The sequence below is a fragment of the Pelodiscus sinensis genome, chromosome 1 (assembly GCF_049634645.1).
Source record: "Pelodiscus sinensis isolate JC-2024 chromosome 1, ASM4963464v1, whole genome shotgun sequence".
NCBI lineage: Eukaryota > Metazoa > Chordata > Testudines > Trionychidae > Pelodiscus > Pelodiscus sinensis.
This window is the reverse complement of record NC_134711.1, coordinates 210730751-210744298: the sequence shown is the minus strand read 5'-3', so window position 1 is coordinate 210744298 and position 13548 is coordinate 210730751. Positions and strand designations below refer to the sequence as shown.

Genomic DNA, 13548 nt, shown 5'->3' with positions numbered 1-13548 from the left:
AAGAGTGTCACTTGGTGGCCTCGACTACGGGCAGACGTGGAACATTGCATTAATAACTGTTTGCAGTGTGCCCAAAATAACCCTAAGGCACATAACAATAGGATTCCACTAAAACATCAAGTAATTAATGGACCATGGCAAAGATTACAAATTGATTTTATTGGCCCCTTGCCAAGAATGAGCCGTGGTAATGAGTACTGCCTAGTTATCGTAGACTCTTTCACAAAGTGGATAGAGGCTATTCCAACGCGAAATTGCACCGCGAAGACTACAGCTCGTGTACTCTTAAATGAGGTCTTTTCAAGATATGGTTTGCCCTCCATCATTGATAGTGATCAAGGATCTCATTTTACTGCAGAGATCATCAAACAACTCTGTGTTGCTTTAGGAATTAAACAGCTGTTCCATATTGCAGGCAACCCACAAGCATCTGGGTTGGTTGAACAAACTAATCGGACGTTGAAGACTGCGCTAAGAAAAGTTGTCGAAAAATCCGGCAAACAGTGGGACACACATCCTTCCACTTATACTCATGGCTACCAGATCCACTATGGGATCAGCTGGGTATTCTCCACACGAAGTACTTTTCGGAAGACCCATGAAAACACCCGAGCTCTGGTGGATCGAAGGAGGGGTGCCTCCTGATGATTTCCAGCCAAAGATCAAAGTAGCTGAGTACTTGCAGCAGTTGTTAAGTAATCTGTCCGACATACAGCACACAGTAGCGCAAACGCTAAAGGGCAATATTCAGAAAATGGATAAAAGACTTGCAGGAGATCTCAAGTTCCAAGACTGGGAAGTCGGAAGTAAGATCATGTACCGACATTTCAGTGAGAAGAGCCATCCCTTGAGTCCGCGATGGCTGGGCCCTTGCTATTGTGGGAGAAAAATCAAATAACTCCAATTGTGTCTAAAGGGGGGAACTGTGCAGAAATCATAACTTTCTAAAAGAAAACTGCTGTAAGGGTTAAAAAGTTTTCCAGGCCTCTCTCCCTGTAACAGAGAGAAATCAAATTAGCTCTAATCAAATACCCTTACAAATGACTATCTCAAATTCATGGATACTCCTAGTCTGTCACAATTTGTCATGTAAACCCTTATCTTTGTCACAGTTTGCCTTGTAGACTCCTCCACTCAAGTTCTCATGTGGCTTTGTGTACTGTAAAAACTTACTTCTAGCACTCCTGGGGTGAACAGAAGTCTCAGAGTACTTCTGCTGAGACTTTGATATGTTAAAGAAAAACAATCCACACCTGAGCTGTCTGAACATACTGTATAAAGATTCCCTGAATCTGTCTGTCAGGGCTGCTGCTTCACTCTTGGAAGTGACAGCCTGCATGCATGCATCATAAAGTTTTCTCTTCTAAGTTTCTTTCCTGCCTCACTGATTTGACCTCCGGCCTCGAACCCTTCTGGGGGCTCTGTACCCCAGGGGAGCGAGATTTCCCCCTCACTATATAGTCAACAAAGCTGGACCCACCGTATACCAGGTGGAAATACTCAGCAAAAAAAGAAAAATCCTTAAGTGGTTTCATGTGAGCCAACTAAAAGAATGGAAAGGAAACGAGGAAGTGATTTAGAATAGGAGATAGATAGTTAGTTAGGAGGGGTAGGAAGAGAGTAAACATCATTAATAAAGGTCATGACTAATGCCCTGTATGTTTTGTCGTTACGTAGGAGAGTCATCAAGAAGGCTTAACTACAAACCACTCATATATATATAGATATATAGAATGAAAGTTATACATCAATGTCTGGGGTATATAGTACTGATTTTAGCTAGTGTCTGGGTAGTTACATCAAGTGATGAAGTATCTTATTTTGCACCATTGGTGATCGGGCAAGATGAGGTATGGAGGTGTCGCGCAGGAGATATTCCATTAAAATATTGGAATATTATTAGAACCACTGCGAGTGATGAGTCTCCAACAGATCACTATGTATGGACAGAAGCGACATCTGTAAATCCCATCTTTAATACCAAATACGTTGAGACCTTTAAAGTTCAACCAAATGACGAAAGATGGCAAAACAGAGTACCAGTGATACCGATATATGCTCCCCAACGTATTACTCTCAGGGTCCTCCAGGATAATAAGCACTGTCATCTGGAGATCCGTGATGAATCATAGAATCATAGAATAATAGGACTGGAAGGGACCTCGAGAGGTCATCGAGTCCAGCCCCCTGCCCTCAAGGCAGGATCAAGCTCCGTCTACACCATCCCTGACAGATGTCTATCTAACCTGTTCTTAAATATCTCCAGAGAGGGAGATTCCACCACCTCCCTTGGCAATTTATTCCAATATTTGACCACCCTGACAGTTAGGAATTTTTTCCTAATGTCCAATCTAAACCTCCCCTGCTGCACTTTAAGCCCATTACTTCTTGTCCTGTCCTCAGAAACCAAGAGGAACAAATTTTCTCCTTCCTCCTTGTGACACCCTTTTAGATATTTGAAAATCGCTATCATGTCCCCCCTTAATCTTCTTTTTTCCAAACTAAACAAGCCCAGTTCATGAAGCCTGGCTTCATAGGTCATGTTCTCTAAACCTTTAATCATTCTTGTCGCTCTTCTCTGTACCCTTTCCAATTTCTCCACATCTTTCTTGAAATGTGGTGCCCAGAACTGGACACAGTACTCCAGCTGAGGCCTAACTAGTGCAGAGTAGAGCGGCAGAATGACTTCACGAGTTTTGCTTACAACACACCTGTTGATAAAAACTAGAATCATATTTGCTTTTTTTGCAACAGCATCACACTGTTGACTCATATTCAACTTGTGGTCCACTATGACCCCTAGATCCCTTTCCGCCATGCTCCTTCCTAGTGTTACCTGTATATCGACAGAGTTAGGAAGGATGCCTTAAGGACGACCTAGGCTTCTTATGCACACCCAGTGCTGATCTATTTGCACAACCACTGACTTGTTATTTCCCAAAAGAGTAGAGTGTAATTCATAATTACACTCTCCTTCTGCATTATTTAGGCAGAGATGACCCTGAGTCCATAAGTTAGATGTACATACATATCCCAAATGCTCTTGGGACATACACGCTTGCATATTTACTAATTCAAAAACACCCTCTGAGTTTTGACGCACCCAGGCTCTAGTTGTAATAGGCATCATTACTGAACCATTAAGATTCAGTCCAAGCGTAGCTATTGGATATATCAATTCTTTCTGTGCGCTTAGAACTGTTAAAAGCACAACATGCAGTACATCATACTTAGGGTCATATTCAGCATGTAGCACATTCCATAGGTCCGAATTCTCCCTTTCGAAAGCTGTAGATATTCTCTTAATTAGGGTGGCAATTTCCACAGGAAGATGGCCTGCTAATGAATCACGGATTATACTGCGTGATAAGACAAATAACATATTCTGCACTTGGGTGCAGGCTAATGCTAGGGCAGTATCATTAATAATCTCTTGCATGCCTTCTAACATTTTCACATGATCTTTTTCCTGGGAGTCAGCCCACTTTGGTAACAAGTCGGTTAACTTTAATTGTACTTTGTCCAACCCTAATAAAGATTCTTCGAGAGGGTGTATTAAATCTTCGGTACCCGCGGTTAGTTTGGCCAAGTTTTTAGACAGGTGTGCATTATCGATGGCATTAGCAACACCCATGCCAGCACCTACTCCGCCTAGGACCTTAGCCACAATGTCTCTTTTGGCTCTGGTTTGTTTTTCAGAGAAGGTGATAGATTGTAGCCATTTGTACCAGCCCTGTAAGAGCGGCTCCACAAAAGGCTCACACCTTTCATTTATGTCAGTGGCGTAGGAAGATATTGGCACGTGTACCCATCTGACGTGGTATTTGGGTTCTATAAGCACTTGCCGAGCCATATTGGTCTTAACTACATAAGGGCCAATTTCATGACGGTCAGGCTCTTCAGCTACTAATATTTTCACTGGAAATTTAACCCCGAATAATCCTAACACCGTCCAGGTGTTGGATTCGGTGATGTTTTCTATAAATACTCCAGTACACTCATAACTAGCTGGCTGTGGATCTACTATACAGCTTGGTGATGCAGCAAACTGACTAGTTCTGTGTGGTGATCTATTTGCTGCACAGGTCAATGGCACTGTGGCACGTATTACTCTTGCTGGTGATATAACAGTAGCATCTATTGTAGTCGTAGTAAAATGATCGTGATAAAATTTTATCACCCATACAACTTGTCCTGGCTTCACTATAGGATGATACAGAACGTCCAGATATACACATGTTGAACCAGTCCATCTAGGAGCTATTATTTTGCAATTGGTCAGACATCGTCTATTATGTATATCTGACGATGCATGTGCCATGGTTTCATTTATGCAGAGATGAGGGTTAACAAATGTCCATAGGCATCTCTTGGACGGAGACGTTTCTACTAGCATATTTAACCAACCAGGGATGGTAAAACCATTAGCTTTAGTCTCATCTTTACTCATCGTAAAATATAATAATATATTGCCTTCTATTTCATCTCGAACAAATAGATGGCAAACCCGATGATCTTGCTCTACTCGAATTGTGACCATTTGACTCTTAAAAATGGGAAGCCTAACCTCCCAACGATTAGTATTACCTCTCAAAGGCTTATATGTTTTGGAATTGATCACCTGGCGGTTATAAACTAGATCTCGGGATTCACGATGAGTCCAGACATATCTTTTTGGTGTCATCAAATCATATTGATGTTGTTTCAAAGGTTTAATGTCCCATTCCCTTAGAGGGCGATCTATTGCTTGACATCTCCATAGTTCATCTTGATGGAATGTCAGACCCTTTAAGTATGCACCAATCGTCGACCCATCTTTTTGTTTAAAAACATGTCCACCTAAGTCCACCCATTCAAGACCATGAGCGCCTTGCACTAATTTTTGAATAGCGCCCTTTTCTACCGTAACCTTTTTTACTGTACTCTGTCTGGTTGGAATTATTACTTTAGTCGTTACAGGATTTAGAATGCTTATCATAATAACACATAGCAAAATTGGCAAAATAAATGACGTCTTCATGGTGGAATGCTCCTGTTAAATACAAACAATAAAGATTTTGATTAAAACCTCCTCACTAGATCCTTTCTTAGATGCTTCCATACTCTTCCTTCCTAGCTCTCTTCCATTTAAGTTTCTTCTCTAATTTCCTTTCCACTCTTTCAATTGGCTCACGTGAAACCATTTAAGGATCTTCCTTTTCCTACTGACTATTTCCACCTGATAGACGGTGGGTCCAGCTTTGTTGACGATATAACACGGACCCAACCATCGCGGACTCAAAGGATGGCTCTTTTCACTGAAATGTCGGTACATGATCTTGCTTCCGAACTCCCAGTTTTGAATCTTAAAATCTCCTGCGAGTCTTTTATCCATTTTCTGGATATTGCCCTTTAGCGTCTGCGCTACTGTGTGCTGTATATCGGACAAATTATTCAACAATTGCTGCAAATATTCAGCTACTTTGATTTTTGGTTGAAAGTCATCAGGAGGTACCCCTCCTTCGATCCACCAGAGCTCGGGCGTCTTCATAGGTCTTCCAAAGAGTACTTCATGAGGAGAGTACCCAGCAGATCCCATAGTGGATCGAGTAGCCATGAGTATAAGTGGGAGATGAGTATCCCACTGTTTGCCGGATTTTTCGACAACTTTTCTTAATGCAGTTTTCAACGTACGATTTGTTCGTTCAACCAGCCCAGATGACTGTGGGTGGCCTGCAATATGGAACAGCTGTTTAATTCCTAAAGCAACACAGAGTTGTTTAGTGATCTCTGCAGTGAAATGAGATCCTTGGTCACTATCAATGATAGAAGGCAACCCATATCTCGAAAAGACCTCATTTAAGAGCACGCGAGCAGTGGTCTTTGCGGTACAATTTCGTGTTGGAATAGCCTCTATCCACTTGGTGAAAGAATGTACGATGACCAGGCAGTATTCATTACCACGGCTTGTCCTTGGCAAAGGGCCAATAAAATCAATCTGTAATCTTTGCCATGGTCCAGTGATTACTTGATGTTTCAGTGGAATTCTGTTGTTATGTGCCTTCGGGTTATTTTGGGCACACTGCAAACAGTTATTAATACAATGTTCCACATCTGCCCGTAGTCGAGGCCACCAAGCAACACTCTTAATCCTACTGACAGTCTTCTCTACTCCAAAGTGACCTTGTGCATGTGCTAGTTCAATTAGTTCTTGGCGCAGGATGGCAGGCATTATCAGTAATGGATTCCCTGCTTGTTGGTCGGACACCATCTCTTGTGCCATAATCGGCCCATTTACATGCTTCGTTATTACATAATCTTTATACCGGCTCTGTTCTAACAACTGCATCACTTCTCGGTCTTTCTCTTGCAGTTTAACTATGTCCACAGAATCCTTTAATGTCGTCTGGTTTGTTACGGCATCGATCTTTTCTTCATACGCCGCTGGGAGTTGCCAAGTCATATTCGATGGTAGTGTGGCTGCTTGTTTTGCCAATTGATCTACTGCATTATTTAACACCGAGATTTCTTGGTGATCTTTTCGGTGGGCTCTCACCTTAAAAAGGAAAGTTTTTCCTTTCCGATTTTCTGCAAGACTCCATGCGTAATTTAGTAATTGGGCATAGATGACGGGACGATTATCCGTGGTGCACATGTTACGTTGCTTCCACACAGTCATCCAATCGATGAAAGATCTTAATACCCAATCAGAGTCTGTACATATGGTGAGGTCCTGATCATTGGCATTTTCTAAAGCTAAAATAATAGCAACTACTTCAGCAGCCTGTGCGGAAGGAAGGCTCACTCGTCTTAGAATCTTCCTTCCAGACGCCACATGCAGTGCAGCAGCACCTGTGATGACTTGTCCATTATTTTGATAGCAACTTCCATCCACGACCCAGATATTTTGAGGAGTCGTCTTCCGGACTTCTTCGTATTTTGACATCAGTACGAAGGGTGACTTAATAGTGGACGTGGCTTCTTCCGGTATTGGACACACATGTAAATCTTCCGGCCTAAGTGGTTGACACAAAATGGCAGGAACCAGTGATTGCGTTTTCGTTGGCTCCACCACGATGTCGTGGTTCATTAGAGTGAGGGTCCACTGCGCCAAACGTGGATGACTCACTCTTCCGTTATTCGCTTTTCCAGAAATGATGTACCGAACGGGAGTATGACTCGATTTCAGGACGATTGGTGATTGTCCAATTAGGTACTCCCAATCTATGAGAGCCCATGTCAAGGCCAAAACTTCCTTTTCACATGGTGTGAATTGTTGTTCCACACCAGACAAAGTCCTTGAGCCGTAAGCAACTGGTTTTAGGGTGGTGCCATGATGCTGCATTAGCACTGCTCCAATTGCTTCTCTACCGGTGGTCAGTGATAGATGATATTCCTTAGTCGGATCGGGGTACGCTAGCGCTGGTGCTTTCATCAAAGCAGTTTTTAACTCGAAAAAGGCTTGTTCCTGCTCCGAACCCCACTGCCATTCCTGTCGTTTATTCAGGAGTTTGTATAAGGGTCGGGCGGTCTTCCCGAATTCTTCAATGAAATCCCTACAGAATCCAATAAGACCAAGGAACATACGGAGGCCATGGACATCAGTTGGAGCTGGTAATTTAGATATCAGTTCCACCCTGTCCTTGTCAGGTTTTCGACCTTCCACACCTAGATTCACACCCAGGTATGTGACCTCTTGTTTGACCAATTGAGCCTTCTGAGGGTTAATTAGAAATCCTGCTTGTTCCAACGCAGATAGAACTTCATCCAGGACTACTAGATGAGTGGCACGATCTTTGGTGGCGATCAAGATGTCGTCCACATATGAGATTACATTGACCTTATGGGGAATATCTTTCAGTGCCTTTGACACCATACGATGACAAATAGTTGGAGAGTTGTGGAATCCTTGTGGAAGTCGGGTAAAGGTATATTGCTGATCATTGAATGTAAATGCGAACTTGTGCCATGATGTCTCGGCAATCGGTATGGAAAAGAACGCATTGGATATGTCCAGCACTGAGAAACAACAAGCACCATTGGCAATTTGAGCCACGATCTCTGGATATTTGGCGACAACTGGAGCCATGCGGGGAGTAACTTTATTCACCCCTCGATAGTCTACCGTCAACCTCCAGGTCTTCCCATCTGCCTTAATAACCGGCCATATTGGAGAGTTGCAGGGACTCTGAGTTTTAATTAGAACTCCCTGAGAGATCAAAGCATCGATTGTTTCTTTAATGCCTTGTTGCGCCTCCACAGGAAACCGATACTGTCTCATAGGTTTCGGGTCTGGACCAGCTACTTCCACAACTTCTTTGGTCTTTCCACAACTAAGCTTGTGTCTTGCAAAGACTGCTACATGACGATCTATAACACCTTGCACATCATCTTCATGTGCCTGGAGCTGAAGTTCTTCATTTGCCTTTAAAGCTCCCAGTCGTATTACTGTAGCACTTGCAGCATCTCCTCTAGGCACTTGTATCAGGAATCGGTTTGGCAAGTCGATAACAAATCCAAACTCCTTCAACAAGTCTATCCCCATAATGCCAACACCATCTAAAGCTTGTAGTCCGATTGGTATCTGAGCTGTAGCGCCCCCAACTCGACATTGAATGGAGTTGGTAAAAGGAACCTTTGACGTCTTGCCATTATACGACTGTAGATTCTTAGTATGACTTACTTCTACTTGTCTTACAGTATGAGCAGATGTTGTACAGACAATACTCGTGGACGCCCCTGTATCCACAAGCATTCTTTGCATAATTATCCCGAATCTGCCTCTTAATTCTACCATCATGGTGGGTCTCCCGAAAAAGTCAAACTCAATCGGTGCCACGATTTTCAGGGGCCGAGGCAGATTTCGGCTTCCTCAGTAGGGGGTACCATCTATAGCGGAGATCTGAGCAGGATGACTCTCCCTGGATATAGCGGCCGCACTATTGTTTTCAAATTTTGCAAGTGCTTCGAAGATCTGATCGATATCCATATCCCGCACTTTCGGCCAAGGGAGATATCTAGCCAACCTGTTGGCCAGTACCTGCCTAGTTGCAGCTAATTGCTCCCTTCCTCCTTTAAACATTTTAGTAGGCTGAAAAGGTAACTTAGCCACATTATCCTGCTCATTTTGTCTGTCCTGATTCTGATAAGGACGATAAGAAGCTGCCCCAGGAGGAGGAGGTGGTGGTCGTCTCCTTCCTTTTGTCTGAGACCTCACTTCTTTTACTTCCGAAATCTTTCTTGATGGGCCTGCCACTTTTATTAATCCAGCTTGCGACTGCCACTCAAAGATCTCTCTGATCTTATTTTTCATTATCGCTAAAGGTACTCTCTCAATATCTAAGCTGCTTAAAGCTGCTTTTACTGAAGGGAGTAACCCTAAAAACAAAGATCTCTTAAACTCTGGGGTATCATGGGTGGTATCTCCACTTCCCCCTGGATTCAATCCTGCCAGGCCATGAAGCAATTCTTTCCGTATAAAATAAAGTTCGGGTCTTTCACCTTCTTGTTGTTTACTGGAATAAAATCGTCCCCGAATATCATCATTTGGATAAAATATATCATATAAGGCCTTATAAATTCTGTTAAAATCTGGGTGAATTGAAGTGGCAAGGTCAGCTGGGAAGGCGATAAAATCTTCCGGAAGTAAACATTCTTTAATGACTATTAGCAGATCATCACTTGTAAGATTGGTCCTGGCTAATTTTGCCATCCAATCTATTGCATTGGCTTTCCTACAGGGGCCCAGATTTTGTCCCACAGCTCTAGCCTGCTCAGGTGTCAACACTCTCCGCTCATATTTTACAATGGGATTCGGGTCATTAGGGTGGAACACCTCAGTGGTGATAATGGGTTCCACCATGCCCTCTACTAATTCATTGGTTAAGATGGTATTTTCGTAAATATCCTTCTCAATACCTTCGTTAATGGCAGACACAAAACCTCTAGCCAGTCCTAATTTATGTTCTAGTTCCTGTACCTTCCTATTGCACTCGGTATGATCTACCACGGCGGTTTTAACTTGCCTTTTTTCATTTAACAGGTGTCGCACGGTAGCCTTGGAATCATTAAACTTTGCTACCTTGTCGGTCAGTTCGCTTTCCAATTGCTGACACCTCTTAATGACATCCTCCATTTGGTGTGTTAAAGCATCCCGTTGAGAGCATAAGGTGCTATATTTAGTCTCTCTCAGCGTTAAATCCCCTTTTAATTTACTAATGGTTGCATCTTGTGCCATTCTGATCTCATTGGCATCATTTAACTGTTTACTAATAGCCTTCACCTTGGTATCCAATGCTCCAGCCACCATGGCCAGTCCTTGTATGATAGCTGCCTTTTTAGTCTTTCTATTGGGCTTGGGTCTTGTCTGGACAAACTTTTCCCACATTAACTTAAAATTTTCTAGACAATTCTCCCCTTTAAGATCATTCTCATCCCATACATTAACATTTTTAACAAAAACATTAACATCATCCTCTAGTACACTTTTATTTAACTGCTCCGCCGGCTTGCATCCATGTATGCCGAAAATTCTGGGTACTTTCTTAGAGGCCATACCTAAGTCCTGTGAGCTACTCACCAACTCACAAAACTAGATAAAACCTGATAAAGTCTGGGGTTATTGGGTACAGTAGGTTGATCAAGCCTCACTGTCCCACAGAATTTACCTTAAAACTATCAAAAAGAAAATAATAATTGTGCAGTTTGGGTTTGGTCCACCTTGGAACCCTGCACAATAAGCTGCGCAGCACCTTTGGGGTGCTCCACGCAGTAAGCGGCGGTTGCCAAGCAACGCCGACAAACGTTCCGTGCTAGGCAACGTTCCAGTATGCAAATTACCCTATGCAAATGTTCACCTATTTAAATTACCCTGAACGTTCCACGCCAACCCAAAATGGCGGAACAGCGAACGTTTGGAACCCTCACAGGAAAACTTTTATGAGGGATTTAAAATGAGGTTTCTGGCTGCAACCGAGACCAACCTCTTAGTTCGATGTTACTTCGAACCACGGGCTCTTGGTATGTAATTTAACCAAGCGGGGCTCTCTGTATACCTACAGAGAGTTCCGGATCCCCAGTCCGGACCACTCCGAGCCGAACTACCCAAATCACTAAGCCTTTGGCTTAGGCTGAAATCCAAATGTCAGGCTCGAATTGCTTACTTCGAACTGCGTCCAGTCCGAACTAAGGCTTATCTCGAGACACTGACTTATCTTTACTTAACTTAACTTAACTTAACTTCTCTTAGTTCGAACTAAGAGAACCCACTTAACTCCATACTCTAAAGTTACTAGGCCTCTTAAAGGGGCAGTGACCTAAACTGATGGTGGGCCCGTTTTTCAAGTGGAGAATAAGGAAGAGGTTGGGCAGTTTCGGAGGTTCCTGGGGCCCCAAAACTATGGGTGGCCAGTCCACAGCCCAAGGATACCTATCCCCTCCTTGTTACCCTCTATCTACCTAAAACCCCAGCTACAAAGCAGAACCAACCCACAAGCCACACTCTTGGTGTTCATTTGAGGTATATAAATTGTAAAAATAAAACTGTGAAATGACACTCTGAGAGGGTCCTGCCGCGGTCGCCACAATTCTGTTACCTGTATATCGACAGAGTTAGGAAGGATGCCTTAAGGACGACCTTCCGAAGGTTGATTTAATAACCTGACCAATCCTCAAGGGATGGTACTTAAGGTAACGACCCTCTACTCCGTATCTAATCACCGGAGAATGTCAAATCTTAGCTTATAAGGCGCGCAAAATAAAACGTAAGTCTGTTTTAAAACTGAAAACCACAGGACTATATTGTTACAAATAAACTTAACAAAACAATACCTCAAATGAACACACACAAGGGGGCAGTCCCCTTTATACAAAAACCTAAAGGATAAGAAGGGGAAGTCCCCTCAAACCCTTGAATACTACCAGAGTCTACGACGATGGTGGAGCTGTGGAAGCTGGTGAGCTCAAGCCTTTGGCTGATTTGGAGCCTCAGGCGAGGAACGACCAGGCGATCCCTCGTCGGGCGATTCGAGACCGGATAGTCCCACGAAGGCAGGAATTGGGAACGACGACCGGCGATTCGTCTTCCACGAATCGGTCTCTCGTCAGCCCTTTTCACGCTCTTCGGTAGCGTCTCGAACCGGCGATGGTAGACCCTATACTTAACCTATCCTAATCCTAAACCTAAAATAAAACCCTATCTAGATCCCGACGCGCCCGCCGGACAAACTCGATGACGGCCGATATGCATCCACCGACGCAGCCTGCCGGACAAACACAATGATGGTATCTAGTCTATCTAAGGTACTAATCTAACTAAACCTAATCTAAGAAAGAGGAGGTCTGACCTTCCGTTAGCCTACCTCTAAAAGGGACTAAATTAGTTTAAAAGTGGGAATCATGACCTTCCGTCATATAACCCGATGAGGAGAACTAGAACACCATAAAGATGTCCGGTATCACAAGGATACCTAGTACCATTAAGATACTAAGAGATGTTGTACAGGACAAATACCATTAAGGTATTCTTTCTAGAAAAGAGCCCAGGCTAGGATGCTCTAACCCGACGAACCCACGACGCTGCAGGCCCCAGCTAGGTCCGGGAACCAGCACGAACTGACGTTCGGTCACAACTTATATAAGGGAGGTTCATACATATTCATTAACCAGATGGTTTAAATTAATTGGATATAACAAAGATGCTCTTGCAGCGTGGTATGATTTAATTGGCTGATATGAATGCTCATGCATATTCATACTTATGCAAAGTTAACTGTCAGGTAGCTTAAGGTTTAAACTCAAACATTCTACCTGCACATTTGATGCCATACTCAACTGTAAAAGCAACTCTGCAAAGTTCTAAATACAAAATGGAGTTTTGGACTCCATTTTGGAAAACCACAATTTAAACAGTTTCTCCATCATTAGTGGTCTTTACAAACATTTCTTATAATTTGCAATTCCTCCCAGCATTGACAAGAGTACACAGTGCTAGATTATATCATTTAGATTCATTACAAGTAGTAGGCCTCAAAATTTACACAGTTCTTTCTCCATTCAGCATTCCTGCCTTACATTAGACAGTCGCTTCCCATCTTGTATGTATGGAACTGATTGTTCCTTCCTAAGTGGAGCACTTTGCATTTCTCTTTATTAAACCTCATCCTGTTTACCTCTGACCATTTCTCTAACTTGCTAAGGTCATTTTGAATTATGTCCCTATCCTCCAAAGAAGTTGCAACCCCACCCAGCTTGGTATCATCTGCAAACTTAATAAGCGTACTCTCTATCCCAATATCTACATCATTGATGAAGATATTGAACAGTACGGGTCCCAAAACAGACCCTTGAGGAACTCCACTTGTTATCCCTTTCCAGCAGGATTTAGAACCGTTAACAACAACTCTCTGTCTACGGTTATCCAGCCAATTATGCACCCACCTTATCGTGGCCCTATCTAAGTTATATTTGTCTAGTTTATCAATAAGAATATCATGCGAGACCGTATCAAATGCCTTACTAAAGTCTAGGTATATGACATCCACCGCTTCTCCCTTATCCACAAGGCTCGTT

The 13548-nt window shown here is 43.0% G+C and overlaps 1 long non-coding RNA gene across 1 annotated transcript; it reads right to left on the bottom strand.

Moving 5' to 3' along the window:
* Nucleotides 1–2428: 2428 nt before the first annotated feature.
* LOC142823263 (uncharacterized) lies at nucleotides 2429–12954 on the bottom strand. Its single transcript, XR_012898535.1, has 2 exons — nucleotides 11615–12954; nucleotides 2429–2877 (listed from the first exon to the last, which is right to left on the bottom strand). It is a non-coding gene; the product is annotated as an uncharacterized LOC142823263 (long non-coding RNA).
* Nucleotides 12955–13548: the final 594 nt, after the last annotated feature.